General features: G+C 45.4%; 1 long non-coding RNA gene across 1 annotated transcript; it reads left to right on the top strand.

Annotated features, from left to right (window-relative positions):
* Nucleotides 1-6,863: 6,863 nt before the first annotated feature.
* On the top strand, nucleotides 6,864-8,329 carry LOC136491726 (uncharacterized). The gene is made up of 2 exons (XR_010768086.1): nucleotides 6,864-7,006; nucleotides 8,052-8,329. It is a non-coding gene; the product is annotated as an uncharacterized lncRNA (long non-coding RNA).
* Nucleotides 8,330-8,564: the final 235 nt, after the last annotated feature.

Raw genomic sequence — 8,564 nt, forward strand, 5'->3', positions numbered from 1 at the left:
TGCACTCGCAATTATTACAGCTTCACTCAATCGTTACTTGTTGCTGAAATATGCAGATGACAAACACTCGCCGAACCACGTATGAAGCCGCTGAGCCCGGTGCTAACGGTTCAGGGACTGGTGGTGGTGGAGGAAATCATGGCAACAACAATGAGCCTCCCCATGAACCGCATTTGCCACCTCCTCCCCCGTTTACCCCCGAGATGTTTCTCGCACAGCTGCTCGGGAGTCAGCGCAATGCGGAACAATCCCAGAAGAACATGGAAGATTTTCTGCGCACCATAGCCAACAACGTGCAACGTGGTAACAATCAAGGCGGTGGCATGGGAGTAAACCAGTACAGCAGCTTCAAAGATTTCATGGACACCAGGCCACCCGTATTCAAGGAAGCAACAGAGCCACTCGACGCTGAGGAATGGATCAACACGATGGAAGATAAATTCCGTGTGTTGAGGATGACTGAGGTGCTGAAAACGGAGTATGCTGCACTTCAATTGCAAGGACCGGCGGGAATGTGGTGGAAGCACCATCGCACCACCTTCCCTCCAAATGCTCAGATTTCTTGGAGAGAGTTTGCTGAGGCCTTCCGTGGAGTCTATATTCCACCCGGGCTGACTGAAATGAAGTTGGGAGAGTTTCTGGCATTGAACCAGGGTACCAAAACCGTGACGCAATACCTGCATGCCTTCAACAACTTGTGTCGCTATGCTCCCGACATGGTTGACACAGATGCCAAAAGGATAGCCAGTTTTAAGAGGGGTCTCAATCCAAAAATGATGAAGCATGTTGGTACCAACAACCGCGTCAGATTCAACGACTTCATCAGTGACTGTCTGAAGCAGGAGAAGAATAACAACGCCAGCACCGCAGCCAAGACACGCAAGAGAGCCTTCGAAGGTGGGCCGTCTCAAGCTAGAGCACCTATGGGAGGTCGTCCTCCTTATCGCCCATCGGCACCTGGCGCTAGATTCAGGCCACCTCAGCCAAGAAGCCAGAATTTCCGTGGACCTCAAAAGCCGTACAAGATGGCAGTACAAGCCCAACAAAGCAGCCGCAACTGCGGTACAAGGCAGTTCCAAGGGAGCTGTGGGATCTGCCGGGACAGTGAGAGGACCCTGCTATAACTGTGATCAACTCGGTCATTTCTCGAAGTTTTGTCCGTACCCGCCCAAGAAGAAGCAGCAGACTTATAATGCTAGAGTGCACAGTACAACAGTGGATGAAATTCCAGAGGGAGAGCCCGTCACTGCTGGTAAGTTTACTGTCAATGAAAACCCTGCAGTTGTTCTATTTGATTCTGGATCATCGCATTCTTTTATGAGTCAAGCATTTGCACAGAAACATGAACAACCTATGCACAGAATTGGGTTATGGTTATCGTATAAGTTCAGCAGGGGCTGATGTTTTGACCAACCGGATGGTTCGAGGGGCAACCCTTGAATTAGGTAGCAGGAAGTTCCGAGTGAACTTGATAGTTATGCCTGGGTTAGTCTTGGATGTCATTATAGGGATGAATTGGATGAAGGATTGGGGAGCAGTCATAGATACTGGAAGTCGAGTACTTACCCTTAAGGATCCCCTAGGTGAGGGTACTTTCCAAGTACCATTGCCTCGAAGAACAGACCTTATAAGTGTTACATGCGCTACGGCAGTCATTCCTATTCATCAGATTCCGGTAGTGTGTGAATTTCCGGATGTATTCCCGGATGAGCTACCTGGTCTTCCGCCAGATAGGGAGATTGAGTTTGGAATTGAGCTAGTCCCTGGAACAGCTCCGATTTCAAGAAGGCCCTATCGGATGCCTCCCGATGAGTTAGCTGAGCTAAAGAAGCAATTAGAAGATTTGTCGAAAAAGGGGTTTATTCGGCCAAGCAAGTCTGAATGGGGATGTCCAGCTTTGTTTGTGAAGAAAAAGAAAGAGGGCACGTTGAGAATGTGCGTAGATTATAGGCCACTCAATGCTGTGACCGTCAAGAATAAATATCCCTTGCCACATATTGATGTTCTGTTTGACCAATTATCCAAGGCCAAGGTGTTCTCAAAAATAGATTTGAGATCCGGTTATCATCAGATTAAGATTAGGCCACAGGATATACCAAAAACTGCATTTTCCACCAGATACGGGTTGTATGAGTATCTTGTCATGTCTTTTGGCTTGACAAATGCTCCCGCATATTTTATGTTCTTGATGAATACAGTTTTCATGCCAGAATTGGATAAGTTTGTGGTAGTATTCATCGATGACATTCTGGTGTACTCCGAGAATGAGAAAGATCACGAAGAGCATCTGAGAACTGTCTTGACCAGACTTAGAGATCATCAATTGTATGCTAAGTTTAGCAAATGCGAATTCTGGTTGAAGGAAGTTCCTTTCCTTGGTCACATTCTGTCAGAGAATGGAGTTTCAGTCGATCCAAGTAAGGTGCAAGAAGTTATGAATTGGAAAGCACCGACCTCAGTTCCTGAGATTAGAAGTTTCTTAGGACTAGCGGGTTATTACCGTCGCTTTATACCAGATTTCTCAAAGATCGCCAAACCGATGACGAGTCTCCTTCAGAAGGATCATAAATTTGTGTGGACAGAAGAGTGTGAAGCAGCTTTCCACACTTTGCGGAAACTGTTGACCACTGCTCCTGTTCTAGCACAACCAGATATTGAGAAACCATTTGATGTGTTTTGCGACGCATCTAAGACTGGATTGGGTTGTGTTCTTATGCAAGAAAGAAGAGTCATAGCTTATGCATCACGTCAATTGAGAAAGCACGAGGTCAACTATCCAACACATGATCTTGAACTTGCTGCAGTTGTGCACGCCCTAAAAATTTGGAGACATTACCTACTTGGTAACGTGTGCAATATTTTCACGGATCACAAGAGTCTTAAGTATATCTTTACCCAACCAGAGCTAAACATGAGACAGCGTAGATGGTTGGAATTGATCAAAGATTACAACTTGAATGTGCAATATCATCCTGGTAAAGCCAATGTAGTGGCAGATGCTTTGAGCAGGAAGTCACATTACTTGACTGTGCAGCCATTACTTGAAGATGGATTCGATCTAATGCATCCTGCTGTGTTAAATAGTATTCAGATTAGTTGCTCTTTGGAGAGTAAGATAATAGAAGGCCAGAAAACTGACAAGGGGATATTCCACATCAAAGAGAAAATAAAAGAAAAGCCGTCTCAACACTTTAAAGTGGATGAACAGGGCGTGTTGTGGTTTGACAACCGTCTTGTGGTTCCCAAGGATCGAGAGCTTAGGAATAAACTCATGGATGAAGCTCACCTTTCTAAGCTATCTATCCATCCTGGAAGTAGTAAGATGTATCAAGAACTAAGATCTCGATATTGGTGGACCAAAATGAAGAAAGAAATTACAGCATATGTTGCCAGATGTGACACATGTTGTCGAGTGAAAGCCATTCACATGAAACCTGCCGGTATGTTGCAACCCTTATCAGTCCCTAGTTGGAAGTGGGACGATATCAGTATGGATTTTATCACGGGTTTGCCCACTACTCAAAAAGGACATGATTCAATTTGGGTAATTGTGGATCGTCTTACCAAGACCGCTCATTTCTTGCCGGTCAAAACAGATTATCGACCACCTCAATATGCCGAGAAGTATATCGCAGAAATTGTGAGGTTGCATGGTATACCAAATGACCATAATATCTGATAGAGGCTCACAGTTCACGGCTCATTTTTGGGAACATTTACACAAAGGCTTAGGAACTAGTTTGATTCGCAGTACCGCTTATCATCCTCAGACAGATGGTCAGACTGAACGAGTAAATGCTGTTTTGGAGGATATGTTGAGAGCCTGTGTATTGTCTTCCAAGGGATCATGGGAGTCATGGTTACCGTTAGCTGAGTTTTCTTATAATAATAGTTATCAAGAAAGCATCAAGATGGCCCCATTCGAAGCTTTATATGGCAGAAAATGTAGAACACCATTGAATTGGGTCGAACCTGGAGATAGAAGGTATTATGGCATTGACTTTGTAGAAGAAGCCGAGAAGAGAGTTCAGATTATTCAGCAGAATATGAAAGCTGCCCAATCACGTCAGAAAAGCTATGCGGACAAAAGAAGGAGACCCCTTGTGTTTGAAGTTGGGGACTATGTTTATCTGAAAGTCACACCAATGAAGAAGAAAAGGTTTGGAATCCGAAGAAAGCTTGCCGCGAGATTCGTAGGACCATACAAGATCTTGGAACAAAGAGGTCCGGTAGCCTACAAGTTAGAGTTACCTGAGACAATGAGTACAGTTTTCCCAGTTTTCCATGTATCACATCTCAAGAAATGTTTGCGTGTTCCGGAGGAAAGAATAGAACCTCGAGGTATTCAACTCAAATCAGATTTGGTGTATCGTGAACAACCAGTCCGAGTGTTAGACACTAAGGAACGTGCTACTCGGAATAGTGTGGTGAAAACTTACAAGATACAGTGGGATCATCATGATGAGGGAGATGCAACTTGGGAAACAGGAGAGTATCTACAAAAAGCTTATGAAGAATTTTATAACAAATGGTTCGTAACCCAAATCTCGGGACGAGATTTTTATAAGGGGGGAGGGCTGTAACACCCCGGTGTTATGCCTGCATTTAGGCACTGCTAAATCATAGCATATCATGCATCATCAAGCATCCTAATCATACATGCATAATCTTGCATATAACAACTGAAACATTACTTCGAAACATACGAAACATGTTTGTGAAAAGTAATGATGCATACACTTATTATAGTTGTTTTGCTCTGATTCTTGCTTGCTAGTTGAGTAGAAACTGTTGGTTATGCTTGTAAATCATCTAGAATTGTTTAGCACAATTTTTGGAGCAAGGTTTGTATTTGAATTATTGCCAAATTTTGCTTTAAAAATAATTCCCCAAAATTAGGGTTTTGAGTTAAAATTTAACTTTGATTCTATAATTTAAAATCTAGATAGAATTGGACTTTGGTCATAAAAGCAAAGTTGTAGGGAATTTAATTCTAAGCAACTTTCATTTTTGGTACATTTTCAAAAGAGGTCATTTTCTTGCTCAAAATAATGTTTGAAAGATGGCATTTAAAATTTCTTGAAAATAAATTGAAAAATTCCATTTCTATTTTCTGGGCCGCCGCCTCGCTTCTGGCCCGCCAGCCGAAGCCGGCCCAGCGAGCCTCCCGCGCCGCGCGCGCCTCGCCTCGCTCGGCCCCCCAGCACCGCGCCGCCCGGCCTGCTCCGCGCCTGCCCGCGCCGCGCCGCGCGCCGCGCGTCCCGACCGTCAGAGCGCGCTCGCCGCGTGGCCGCCTGCGCTGGCAACGCCCCCGCGCGGCAGCCGGCCTGGCTTCACCTCCACGCGCGGCCTTCTTCTGCCCCGCAGCGCGCTCCTCTCCCCGCACTCCTCGCTTTCCCCTTGTCTCCCTGCCTCTTGCTGCCGCAGCAGCAGCAGCGCACGCGCTCGCCACCGTCGCTGCCCCGCCGACGACGTGCTCCACCGCCACGCTTCATTCTTCGATTCATCTCGCCCGGAGCTCCGCCTCGCCTAGCTCCTTCGCTTGCGCTCACTCGCGCTGCCATCGTCAAGGTAAGGGCCGAGCTCGCGGCCCCCTTTCTCTCTCGCCGGCGCGGCTGCCGTGGTGCGTGGAACGCCACGACGCCGGTCCACCTCTACCCTTCCCGTAGGTGCGGCTCGTCCGCGGTGGGGAGCCCGCTGATACCGCCTGCATCTCCGGAGGAGCTCGCCGCCGGTGAGCACCGGCCGGCGGAGCGTCCTCCCCTGCTCTCGGTCGCTGACCGGCAGGGCCCAGCCGCAGCGGCGTGGCCTTGCCCGGCCGAGCTGGGCCAGGCTGGCTTGGGCCGAGCCCCGAGCCAGGCCGCCGCTCGCCCCCTTTTCGCTCGGTCTGAGCAGGCCGGCTGTGGCCGTGGGCCAGTTCATCCGCAGGCCGGCCCAGTAGAGTTTTGAAGAATTGATTTCCATTTATTCATTCTTATTTGAAAACAGAAATGGTTTGCAAAATATTTGGATACTCAAAGTTGCTCCAAATTTGTTGAAACAAAATTTTCTAGGTTCCTTATTACCAGATCTACTTGGGAAAATTATTGCATGTCATGTTTGATACACTTTCCTATAGGATTTTATTTAATCTTGAATATTGCTGATAACTTGAAAAATATGTAGAAAAATATATAGGCTTCAGAAAAATATGATTCCAAGTTTGTTAATCTTCTTATGTCATGTACTTCCTAAGGAAAATATGTTTCATGCATGTGCTGTGGAAAACTTTGGAGGTGTAGTTCAAGTGCCTTTAAGGGCTGATTTTTGTTATTTTTGATAGAGAGCAAACTTTGTATAAAACATGCATGTGGTAATTTTTGTACAGTCATTATATGCTATGAAGAACCTAGGAAAAATATTAATTCTGTTGTTTGACACTTTTCATAGTACAAAGTAATTTCATGCTCATTTTTATGCTATAGCTTGTCATTTTTGTGTAGGATGGTTTACTTATCCAAATGCCATGAAATTTTTATGGTAGTCTGTTTAGGGTAGTAGTATGCTACTGCAATTTTCTCAGATTTTTAGGAGCATCAGAAATATATGTTGCTATTCAAACCTATTATTAATTAGGGTTTAAGCAAGTGTCGCTTTAAGTGTGATTAAGAAATTAGTAAAGCTTTGGTGTATCTTTGAAGCATTTCATAAGATAGGTTAACTTAACATATTAGTAGTAGAAGAGAATGCAGTAGATGACATGTGCTTATGGTATAGTTTCCTTGGATGATGTTGACTACCTTGCATTAAACATATCCATCGCATTCATCTCCTTCGATGCACCGTTTGCATAATCACTTACGCGCATTGCATCATACAGGATCGCAAACCGAGAACCCAGTCGTCATACCCGAGGAGCCCGAGGAGCAGTTCGAGGTGCAGCCGCAGGAAGTGCCAGAAGCCGACGAGGAGGGCGTTGAGGAACTTCCGGAGTGCCCCGATCACCGTCCGAGCTCCTTCGAGAGAGGCAAGCCCCGGAGCATTTTTCTCCCGGTTTGCAATGATTTAATTAAATGCTTTACTTTAATTGATGCATTACGTTCAGGAGTTGTTTGCAACCGTTGCTGCATTATACCTTGCTTACCTTTGTTATACTATATCCTTGTTACCCTGGTATCCGCAGTCGAGTCAATGCTTAGCTGGCTTAGACCGGTAGAAGTCGGGTGATTTCCTGTCACCTGCGAGCTATAGGTGGTTACCTGGATCTGCTTGGATGACTATGAAGTCATGGTATAACTAAGTGTTAAATGAAGTTGAGACCGGACGGAGACTTGCAGATGTTTTGGACTGTAGTGTTTCCGTCTGTGTCGATTAAGGACCGACCGTTGTTGGGCCTCGAGTCATGTTGAACGCATGCCTTACATTTAGCTGGCCGGATAAAGTACCTTCCGACCGCGAAGCTGGGAGATTTTTCGGGCCGAGTAAATTGCCCGCAGCGCACTGTGCCGAAGCAGGTGTGGTAGGACACGGGGGCGGGATGATAAGGCCAAAGTGCAGTCGGTCGGCCCCCGGGTACATGTGGTTCCTGGCAAACTCGAGGTTCCTGGAAAGTTGACTCGGTGATCAATATCTCACTTTAGCGGGTGAGTGAGATTTGTGTAAGGAACAAATCACCAGCTGGTTAGGAATCGATTCGAATCGCCATCGCTCCTGGATAGTGAGCACTTGACTTGAGTTACTTCATCGTAGTAAATGTTATGGAACACTTGGACAGTTATAATGAATATGACAGTATGGAAGTTGCTTAATGATCATTGGTTATCATTATCTGCTTAATCACATGTTTACTCTAGTATAGGTGCAAATCTAGTTGACAGGTTAATAATAATTAACTTGGCAATAATGCTTTTAGAAAGGTTCTTGAAATGCTAAAAATGCTTCTTTTTGCAAATGAGTCAGCTACCCTACTATAAAGCCCTTCATAATCCTTGGTGTCATTTATTTTCGGTTATGTCGGGTAAGTCTGGCTGAGTACCTTCTCGTACTCAGGGTTTTATTCCCACTTGTTGCAGATGGGCAGATGTACTATGGCTACTGTATCAACTGCCTGTATCCTGCGATGGGTGATGCTTAGGACCATGGGCATGGTCATTCCTTACGTCTCATCTGATGCTTTTGTTGGAGATGATCATTCGCTGGCACTATATTTGAACTCCGTGTGAGTGTGTGTGGTTTTAAACAAATGACTTCCGCTACTTTTTATTCGAACTTGTTTTGTAATAACTATGTTTAAACTCTGATGTATCTGTTATGCAAACTTTTATGTAATATGTGATTGGTGACCGCTAAACTTATTACGATCATGGCTGGGACATGAGTTGGTTTGAAATCCTTCGTGATTTCACGGACTACCGGGTTATACGGGCTTAAGTTTGCTAAAGCGTCTGCGCTGGCGGATGATTTTCTTACTTAATTTCGTATAATTGGTCGGTTCTGTTACAGATGACCTGGTCGAGGAATGTGACAGCCTTTTCTGAGGATGCCTGTACCAGAGGCATGTACTCTATCCACTTAGAAAATTTGTC

Source organism: Miscanthus floridulus, chromosome 1, assembly GCF_019320115.1.
Source record: "Miscanthus floridulus cultivar M001 chromosome 1, ASM1932011v1, whole genome shotgun sequence".
Lineage (NCBI taxonomy): Eukaryota > Viridiplantae > Streptophyta > Magnoliopsida > Poales > Poaceae > Miscanthus > Miscanthus floridulus.